The sequence below is a fragment of the Adiantum capillus-veneris genome, chromosome 6 (assembly GCF_014529385.1).
Source record: "Adiantum capillus-veneris isolate H3 chromosome 6, ASM1452938v2, whole genome shotgun sequence".
NCBI classification, from domain to species: domain Eukaryota; kingdom Viridiplantae; phylum Streptophyta; class Polypodiopsida; order Polypodiales; family Pteridaceae; genus Adiantum; species Adiantum capillus-veneris.
Window position 1 is genome coordinate 72,876,310 of NC_140936.1, and position 10,977 is coordinate 72,887,286.

Below are 10,977 nucleotides of genomic sequence, written 5' to 3' on the forward strand. Positions count from 1 at the left end.
ATGACCCAAACCAAGATTTCCGACAAACAAATGAGGTGGGCAAATTTTCTTTCGCAATTTTATTTTCATATTGCTCACATTTGCTCGTAAGCACAATCAAGTGGCCGATGCATTTTCACGACGATCAAAAGTTAATGCGGTGTCTATAGCGACTCACAATGATCTATCTTCTATGATAGATGAGTATGCTATTGACCATGACTTTAAAGACATAATGTGAGCCCTGCATTGGAGAAGAAATAAGAACTATTCACCTTTCAGGATGGTTATCTTCTCCATGGTAATAGGCTATGCGTTATTGGCTCCCTTCGTGAGAAAGTTATGTATGGATCCCATGCTCCTCCCTATGTGGTGCATAGAGGCATTCAACCTACTCTTCGAGGAGTAGAGACGTACTTCTATTGGCCTACCATGAAAGTGGACATACAAGAGTATGTTTTAAAATGTGTGGTATGCCAAACGACTAAGTATGATAGAGGGAAGCAACCTGGATTACTCCAACCATTGCCAATCCCTAATTCACCATGGAAGAGTATTTGTTGTGTTGCAACCGCAGGTAAGAGCTCTACGCATTGATGTAAGCATTTCATGGTATTTCAGAGCTTTTGGCATCGTCGACCTGCGGCCTAATTTTATCATAAGTAAAAATTTAAGCTTTAAAATAAAAAACTAGGGATATTGGGACATCATTGCTAAGCATTTAGATGCATTCTCGGTCAAAAATGACTAGGTAAAAAACTCACTGCTGTTAATAATCACGATTTTTGCACTTGGCCTAAAGTGAGATTTGAGACCATAAGCATGTGTGCTTAGGTCCTATAAACATGTCCTAGAAGTTTCATAACGTTTGGATATCTTTTAATGCTTTTGTTTGTCAATGAGCGATTAGGTTTTGGTGATTTTAGTCATTTGAGTGCAGCTTGAGTTAGATGAGAGTTCTTTGTTGTTTTACAAGAGATTGACAACCTCTTGTAGCCTCTATGCACTAGTCGAGTCAGCTTCATCCCATGGATTGACAATTATATTTGTGGTTCTCGCTATATTTGCAATAAGATAGGAGTGAGGTTAGACACCTAATGCACAACATCCCTACACAAGGGGGGGCGAGTCCTCATTGTAGGAGCTAGAGAGAGAACACACACACCCTCACACAATTCAAGCCTTGCCTAATGAAGCAACAGGGACACATGTCCAGTTCCTCTCCATGTTGCCCTTATAAGGTGCCTAAAGCCTATTGGTTGGTCTCTCAAGGGGTCCAATGATAATTTAGCTAATTTAATTAATTGTGTATGCATTTATCAAGTCCTCTCTCTCAAAGGGAAAAGGGGGACACTTGTCCCAAAGGCTAGCATGCTTGCTTGATATGCACTCCGCATGTGAGTGACCAGGCTTGAAGGAGTCCAATGAGCTTCCATCATGAGCTAGAAGAGGGGGTCGACCAAGGAAGCTAGGGGCTTGCTTGCAAGGTATACTCTCCCACACACACACACTCTTATTGTGTGAGGTGTAAAGTGCAAGAGCTCCATCTCTTTCTCCTTCTCCAAGATTTTTGACAAGTTGAGAGCCTACACCAACACTCTTGGATATGGAATGCAATTCCAACCAAGAGCCATGCTCCAATTCTTAAGCTTGCCATCTTCTCCATCTTCATTACTATGCTATTATGTATGCTAAGCAAGAAGAGTGATGATAAGTGAGGAACTATTTCTTTCTCCTATGAATGTTTCTTCTTCCTCTTCCTACCCTCATTCCCCGCTAGCTCTCTCCACCTTCGAAGGTGTGTGAGGCCTTGGGACTGAGGCAGGGGATGGTCGATGCTTTTTGCAAAGATTATGTTATGCTCGTGATGCATGAAAGCTTTCCATCTTCATTGCATCACCTAGGTCACAAGGAACACAAAGATTATATACCAAGACTCTCTTGATGGGAGAATCTATAATACAAAAGCCTATTGGAGGGGGGACAGCCGGCTCCACATAAATCTGGTCCTCAACTATTATCAAGTTCTCCAGCTCTCTTGCTTGAAAAATTATTGTTCATGCCAAGTTAATTAAGTATTATGGTTATGTTGCTACCGCTAATTAAGTTCACCCTCTATGTTCTCAAAGTAGTCTCACAAAAATGCTCCTCTAATTCTCTTAATTCCTCTATTCTCAAAGATCATAGGCCATTTCCATTACAGGTGTTGCCTTGCCCTTGCAATCCAAATCCCTTGGTTAAAATATGGAATGTAAACCCTTTGGTTAGACTCTGTATAAATACTGCTCAAACTAGCAGCCAACAATGACCAACACAGTCTACCATATGGAATCAACTTGGAAGTTGAACTTTTTCACTACCCTTTGGCAGATTGTGAACTTTTTTCTTGAACGTACAACTATGATGAGATCAAATTGTGACCCTCAACACCAATGGAGTAATTGTATAATTATTTGGGTCATACCCTTAAAATTACCACTCCTAGAGACACAATCAATGCTACAACTAAGCATAGATCATCTCAAAGTTGGAATCTTATTTAGAATTGGATCTTGAAGAAATCATATCTCTCCATGAACAAAAGAGGAAAATTATCAACACCTTGAAACAAGGGAGTCATACTAAAGTTTCTTGGGTGTTCAAATAAGAGATCACCTACTTTGAGGCCCTTAGTCTGTTCATGTTGCCCCACGAGTTATTTACTTGAGAACAAGGCCATGCCTACTTGCTATCCATATAAAGATTCATTTATATTGCCAACACCTTGTGCACAAAAATTACCCATCGTTGTAGTCATATACAATGATCACAAGCAAATATACCAACCTCAACTCTCCATGAACGAAGTAGTTGATGTTATGGCAAAAGCGTAAACAATGCTTTAGTGGAATGAGTCCATCATATTGGCATGCCATGCATGCATATCAAAAAAATAGTGAAATAAGCCCTTGGCTTCAATGACGGTCTCCACAATGTGAGCATATGTTATACATGCCTTGCACGATGTGTACTGCACGCATACATCACATTTGGTCATTGCATACCATAATTGTGAGCTTATGTTCTTTTATTGCCAAACATGTGTGCCATTATCCTTGATCCTAATTCAATGGATAGTATTGTGGCATTGAATAGAAGCCTTGCTTTGCAGTAGGTCTATCAAAGCACTTTGCTTTGCACAACAGAGAAATCTTTTTCAAATGAAATGTTAAAGACAAAAATACAAGTAGAACTTGAAATTGTCTAACTTTGTCGCTCCTCTGAGAGCGGTTACCTTCACTTGAATGTGGCTCATAGCCATGTATGCTGAAAAATTTAGAGCTTTCGGATGTACCCTGTATGCCTTCAGGGCTTGGTTCATACCGACCTCCAATGAAAAATAGGTAGAGTGTTGCCAAGTTTTCCCAAGTTTGTATGCTACTACCATATTCCAAACTTTGAAAGCTTCTACGCAAGATATCCCAAAGTGAAGCCTTGCTTCACATAAGTTCATCAAGGAGATGAGACAGAACTGAGTGTGATTGCTTTTAGCTAACAGGTGCTCAATGTCGTGCAGCTCCGCTCCCATACTAAGAAAGATGCCAGAAAACTGCACATCAAGCTTCTTTGAAACCTACTTAATTAATGGTCAATTATCGGGGCTTGTTAACATGCCAAGTTTAATGATTAATGTATGCCATATGCGTCTTAAAAGGGCCAACTTATGCCTTAATTATGCCAAAAATAAGTGAGCATAGATGACATATTATGATCTAGAATTGCAGTGCTTGAAGTGCTCTACCGGCCTGTCTTTACAGCTCGTCGATTGGAGATACCGTAAAGAAGTTATGGCACTTTGAAGTTTAAGTCGGTTGCAGATCCGTACCGGATTGGGCAACTGCAGTTGAGGTGACAAAAATGAAATGAATGCACCAAGCTGAAGTGCTCAATTGCTGGAGTGCGTCAGTCTTTTCAGATCAATGATCGTGTTTACGATTTCCAAGATATTGACCGTTAAAGATTCACCAGGGGTCAGTTTCGTTCCAGTCCGGTCTACTTATTCTCTATCGAGAATTTGTGACACAGGGCTCTCACTATGGCAAGAATGATCATGAAATTGATGATGCTGATTCAGAGGGGGCATAGTGAAGTGCAATCTCTTGATGTTGAATATGATTGGTTCATTGTGCCGATGATACAAACAGAGCAGTAGATGAAATTTTCAATGTGCATGCTGAACTTTGTGCTACAGAAGTGCAAAGATATCTGGATGAGGGTAAAAGACTTGAGGAGCAGTCTACAGCAGATGTGTATGTGAAAATCTTAGTTTGCAGCAACCTGAGATGTGCAAGATGGAGGAACCTTCTCTAGCGCTGGACCTAGACCTTAGGTGCTTATTGGACGAAGCTTTGGAAGGGTTCTCAAATATAGATGCTAAGGATACCACAATCAATCTATATCCATGCATGAGAAAGTTTGTTCAGATGCAGTCGATAATCATCTGATGCAGTCGTTAGATGATCCATTACTTGATTTTGAGCCTCTACGAGATATGTAGGATTGGGATTCCAATACGGGTGAGGGTGAAGGTGTGCTGCCAATGCTTTTACCTGTGATTGATGATCAACAATTGAATGAGCCAGTTGCACAGGGGATATGGCAGTATCTGACTACGAGGTGACAGATATATGCATGGTCCAGGGCAATGGACTTATATGCCATATGATCCAGGCGATTTGTATGAAGATTTTGTGGGTTAATTTATGTTTATGCTATAATGATTGGAAATTCTTGTATTTCCCCTATGATCCTGGAGGATGGTGCAATTTTTTTAAAGGAATGCTCACAGTGGGATAGATGATTAGTTTCCCGTTTGATCTCGGGGGCTACTAAAGTGCAAAGTTGCAGATTTGAAGAGTACCATCTATCTATTGTAGCAGGTTGCATGGTACAAGGTTTTGTTTTCTAGATTTATGCTAAGTCAGAAGAGTTTTTGGTTATGCGTTCAATAAGATTACATGGTTGGCTTCCGGTTGACTTCTTTGGACAATTGATGAAGTATCTTCACATATAATTGGATGCTTTGAAGATACGGCAGATACAATTCATAGATTTTTGATGGGCAGCTACCTAATGATTAAGCTAGAACATTGATGATAGGGTATAAGCCTTATTTCATATTCTTCATATCTTTACTAGTTACGTGAGTCTGATGATGGCAAAGAGTTTAAGGTACCCATAGCAGATGCAGATTGAAATGATGTTGGCACAGACTGGAGGCTGTGCAGGTTCAGAGCGGGTGGATGTCGTGCAGCTTCGCTCCCATACTAAGAGAGATGCCAGAAAACTCAGAAAACTGCACATCAAGCGTCTTTGAAACCTACTTGACTAATGGTCAATGATCAGGGCTTGTTAACAGGCCAAGTTTAATAATTAATGTATGCCATATGCGGCTTAAAAGGGCCAACATATGCCTTAATGATGCCAAAAATGAGTATGCTTGAAGTGAGCACATATGACAGATTATGATCTAGAACTGCAGTGCTTGAAGTGCTCTGCCAGCCTGTCTTTACGGCTCGTCGATTGGAGCTACCGTGAAGAAGTTATGGCACTTTGAAGTTTAAGTCGGTTGCAGATCCGTATCGGATTGGGCAACTGCAAAGCTGAGGTGACAAAAATGAAATGAATGCACCAGGATGAAGTGCTCAATTGCAGGAGCGCGTCAGTCTTTTCAGATCAGTGATCGTATTTACGATTTCCAAGATATTGACCGTTAAAGATTCACCAGGGGTCGATTCCATTCCAGTCTGGTCTGCTCGATTGGTGTGCCATCCGGGAATTTTACAGCCTCGGCAGGGTTCGAGGATAAGTGCTCGAGGAGAATCTTGTCCAGAATGTCATCACTTGCAGTGCATTGAAAGAGGGGTATGCTGATGGATCCGTGCTCGGCACTATCGGGGTCGAGATTATGCTAAGAACAAGTGGGTTACTACTAGTAAGCAGATGATCCAAGTGATGGTGTTGTTAATAGGCCGCCTTGGCTATCAAATATCATCAAGTTGCCAAAATGTGCTTGACCAAAGCAACATTTGCTTTGGTCAAATAGTACAAGATATAGCTGTTGAAACTTAGCTATCAAATATCATCGAATTGCCAAAATGTGCTTGACCAAAGCAACATTTGCTTGTCAAGTTGGCATTGTAGAAGATTCTGCGAGAGTAAAGAAGTTCAAAATTTGAAATTTAAATTTAACGTACTTATCAATTTTCTTGAATCCCCGCCCTTGGCATCGGAAGTCGTAGCATGTTGTAACATGATTGTCGACGTTGGATTCAACTCATAGCTGTGGATGCCGACATGCTTTCAATGTGCTTCACGTATTTATTTTGCATGCACTCTGGCAAGCCATATATGCCTTGACATGACCATGCACTCAATGCCTATAGATATGGAGCCGTGCTCCTAGAAGCCTTGTTGTTTTCCTCTGCTCGATAGGACAAGAGGAAATATGAAAGACATACTAGCCAATGAAATCTATGGCCAACTAAATCTATGGAGCCTTGCTCCTCTTTCTTGTATGACTGAAACTGGCAGCAGATCTTGTTGTTACTTGCTAAAATCTATCTGTAGAATGTTGTAGGTTGAATTCATACACGGATGAAGAAACCCTTACAAATGGAATAACATAATCATTTTTTAGTGCATCGAGTTCAAAAAATTTGCCTAGGAGCCATGCCCTAGCATATTCAAAACTCCAAATTAGTGAGAAAAATGCATGTCGGCTTCTTGAATCGCCATCACTAGTCAGCCTTGCCAAATAGCTTGACCTTACAAGTCACATGCCTTGCCTATATTCAACTTTGCATGTCAAAGGGCAGAATAAGCCATGACCTTGTAGGCCAACCTAAAAGGTATATTGTATGCAAGTAATTATTACGTCACCTTGGTCGAGAAAAATTTAAAACAACCTTGTCGCCGATGATCAACAAAGAATCGAGCTTCTATGCATGCTTCTTATTAATTTAAGCTTTGCCCTCCAATTGCTAATCCAAGCACAAATGTCAAAGTGTTGAAGCCTTTACTGCTCGACTCTGGCTACACAAGCTTTGCTCATGAGTACCCTTGTACGGAGCCTTGCTACCTTTGTAGTACAAGTCACAGGTTGACTGGCCTTTACTGCTATGCAACCTTGCCAACCTGCATTAACTATGATTGTCATCAGCAGTAGCTAATCACGATCGCTTGGCCACTCCTCATGGGTTTTTGGCATATGCATGACCACTCCTAGTGGGTTCGTAGCATAGATGCTCCTCTGCTCTTCAACGAGAGAGAGAGAGAGAGAGAGAGAGAGAGAGAGAGAGAGAGAGAGAGAGAGAGAGAGAGAGAACCCGAAGGCAAACTTCCAATCCCTCCATGCCTCCATGGCTACCCTGCTCCCTGAGCTCTGATACCCAATCAAGGACCAGAGAGGACTGGACCATGCAACTCTCCACCCAGCCTCGCTATATATAGACTCATAGACTGCTAATATATAAGCACCCCTTGATCGCATGTTCGTCCTAGCCCTTGGCCGCCTGCCCGGTCTTACCTCAGCTGGATAGAGATGGCGCATGCCTCGGAAGAACATAGCATGTGCTATTTGGAAAGAAGGTGCACGTTTTTTTTTTGGCCTATTTTGCTCCACGTCTCTTGTATGTCGCAACTCTTGGGGCCAAACTCTCATCTAGGAGGCTTGAGGGATGGGATTGGCCATCTTCCAAGCCTTTGGGAGGTGACATTGTCAGAATGATCTCTTGCCCCCCCCGCGTAGGGGGATAGCCTCTTGCGCAGTGTAGGTCTAGTTTTGGATGAGAGTAATGGAAGGCGTGGTGCTTCCTTTCTTTGGTTGTGATATTACAGGCACAATCGCCAAATCGTTGCTCAAAAGGTTTAGGATGGGCAGGCATGGGAACAACTTACCCAATGGGGAGGAGAGTGACACCCAGGAGAAGCGGAGCACGTGAACCTCGAACCCTCAACCTTGAGAGGTTACAGCAATGTAAAGTTTCTCGCTACCAGTACCTTCGCGGTGCTCAAGTGGTAAAAGAAAAAAAGTTTAGGATGTTCGTGCACAAGGGGAGATTTAACCCATAAGAGCTGCCGGCGCGCGGTGCAGGTATAAGAGGCGGCGTGGGTGCCGGAGCGTAGCATACTTACCTGGGCGGGGTCAATCGGTGATCAGGAAGGCCAATGGCCTAGGGTCGGCCCCTCCATTGCACTGAGGACGGGCCGCACCCTAGCATCTCCCCTCTGCGGGAGAGTGCACGTCATAATTTGTGGCAGCGGGGGCTCGCGTTCGCGCGGCCCCCATTCCAATTTCCGATTTCAAGATAGCCTTACGTGTGGTGTATCAGCGTCAACGACCGTGCTGACGTCGTCTGCCTGAACGCATGCCTATGAGAGACAGCTGCACGTGGTTTTGGTTGTCTCGTGAATGCTGGTTAGAAAGGAATCAGCAGTAACAGAGACACAGTCCAGGGGCGGGGCTTGGATCTTGTGTGTGCTTTGCGGGCAGGACGCTTGATTCTTTTTTCTCACATCTACAGACGGCACTCTCTAGAGAATCATTGGTGTTTAGTCTTGTGCTTTGAGGGCAGGACGCTTGATTTCTTCCTCACATCTACAGACGGCACTCTCTAGAGAATCATTGGTGTTTAGTTGATTTCAGCTGAGCGCAGGACCTCCTCGCCATTAGTCGTGATCGATTTGGCTCAACCTCAACCTCCTCCCATGGATACGCGTTCACCGCACGGTGCAGTTTTGCTCTCAGCAGCATCATGTGCAGGCGGCTCACTCTATTCCATACACAAGGCCTCATCGCCATGGATATGTATGCGTACCAACTATTTTGCTGCAGCTCGGCAAATAGCAGGCCTTGGATCGAGCTCACCAGTGTCATGCATTATATTTCCATGACCAGGCGCCAATACATGCTTCCTATATCCAGCTGTCCACTAGGATGATATCTATGGCTGTAGGTTTTGTGGCATCTTTCCGCTCTCACATCGAGACAGTGAGTGGTTTTGTGGCGGACAACCTGTAAGTCCACATTATAGTGATACAGTTGAGAGAGAGGTCAGCAAATGTCGTGTGGAAGATATCGTTCGTTGCTTTGGTCTCCATTGCACAGTAAAACCTCTACACCCCCTTTGTATCTTGATAGTCCTTGGTGCCAGCCAGTGTCTGTAGATGATACACCGCGCTTGCACTTGCTGTTATCTGTTGTGGGTGCTCTTTGTTCCATAGCTTTGCTATGGCGTCTGTGGTTCTTTTCTGAGTGAGCTTGCGGGCGAGCACACTGCACATGGCCTAAACATCGTTTGGAGTAGAGAACAAGTGTCATGGGTTTAGGTGAAATTTATCTGCATCAGACATCATACAATGTGGAAAGAACAAGCGGACCAAATCTCGTGCGATGGGTGAAACCGCATCATCAGACTGCCTTGCAGTACCTTCAGTGCGCCAACATGGATTTATGCCAACAATGGGAGACGTGACTCAGGCTTTCTATCAAATTGCGCTTCAACTAGGGTCTGTCGAGGACGCACTCACTCGAAAGTCTTAGGAGAAGTATGCAAACACACTCATGGTTACTCTTTTGTCCACAATAGCTCTCGATGCATATGCTCGAGCACGTCTCAACAAAAATCCTCTTCTTTTGTACCACAACTCCGCAGTTGTCCACACAATAATACTTCACAAAAAGCATTGGAGGTAAACTCTCACCCCCCTTTGTTTGCATAAACTGCTGGCCAACTAGTGTAGGACGAAGGTCTCGCCGTTTAGATCCAAAGAACTGTACTAAATCTGCGGCAGAGCTTTGCTCCTGTGGCAAGCAATGGAAAGGGGCCCGGGCCATTTCTGTAGGGTTTGTCTGTACAGAAGAGCATCGGAAGCTCAATGGAGCCCGTGAGTACAAGCTCAGGCTGCTCTATGGCATCGTCTTCATCAGTCGTTCTGGAATATGATTGAGAGGGGCCCCATCACAAGGAGGCAGCCCCTTGCCAAAAATTCAGAGTATGGTGCTTCAACTGGGCCGTGGACACGGTATTCTTTAGTAAAAGGCGAAAGAATAGTTCGCTCTGTCCTCAACCCACACCTTACTTCACGCCTTCGTGGCCTCCTGCTACCTGCTCCATGGCCCTTGCGCCCTCGCATGTGGGATATCATCCCGCCCGTGCTCTCTTACTCCCGTCCAGTCATCTGTCTCGAAAATGCCACGGGCGACAATATGCACCCCCGCATACTTTGGCCCACCGAGGATAGGAGCGAGGTTCACGCTTACCTTGACAGCTTCATCTATCAAAATGCTCTCTAAGTGCGGGTAAAGTCGCCACGTGCCAGTAGTGCACCCAATATGGTTGAGCCTGTTGCGTGGGCCTCTCTTGGAAAGAATCATCTTACCCACCTCCGTAGCTGCTGGAAGATATGTTAGGGACTTCATGGGGAGACAATTGTGACGCCTTTCTTTATCGAGCATAGGCTGCGAATTCGGCTAGCATTATGTAGTAAGAGAAGCTTAAAAGATGCATAAATAATCACAATATTAAGGTCTTGGGAAGAGGGATAGTGGAGATGGAGCTCCAACAGCCTATTCCTTGCCTCCAAGTTAGCACATTGACTTCTTTGAGAATAAATGCACACAGCGGTCAAAACATTTTATACCTTAAGGCTGGCCTTTGTAGTAAACAAGCACAAAGACTGAATCTGAGATTATGAGTCCATCTTAATTATCACCCCCCCATGCTTTCTTCACAGGAGTTTCACAAACTCTCCCTTTGGCTCAATCTTTTTCTTGTCTTGTTTAGTCGTGGTCTTACAATCCACCTTGCTTCTATTGCGCCTGTTGCCTTATGAATCAGCTCTTCAACATCACCATCAATGCACCATTCGATTGGAAAAGAAGCTACTTGGATAAATTCATCGGATTACATATCCCTATATGACTCTCCATACCTTAATACTCCTTTTTCTATCTAT

The 10,977-nt window shown here is 43.7% G+C and overlaps 1 non-coding gene and 1 pseudogene across 1 annotated transcript; one reads left to right on the forward strand and one right to left on the reverse strand.

The window, feature by feature from the left end:
* The first annotated feature begins 8,146 nt into the window (after positions 1-8,146).
* LOC147455686 (U1 spliceosomal RNA) lies at positions 8,147-8,308 on the forward strand. Its single transcript, XR_015188524.1, has one exon. It is a non-coding gene; the product is annotated as a U1 spliceosomal RNA (small nuclear RNA).
* A 1,675-nt stretch (positions 8,309-9,983) lies between these two features.
* Positions 9,984-10,099, reverse strand: LOC147455687 (U5 spliceosomal RNA; annotated as a pseudogene).
* Between the last annotated feature and the right edge of the window lie 878 nt (positions 10,100-10,977).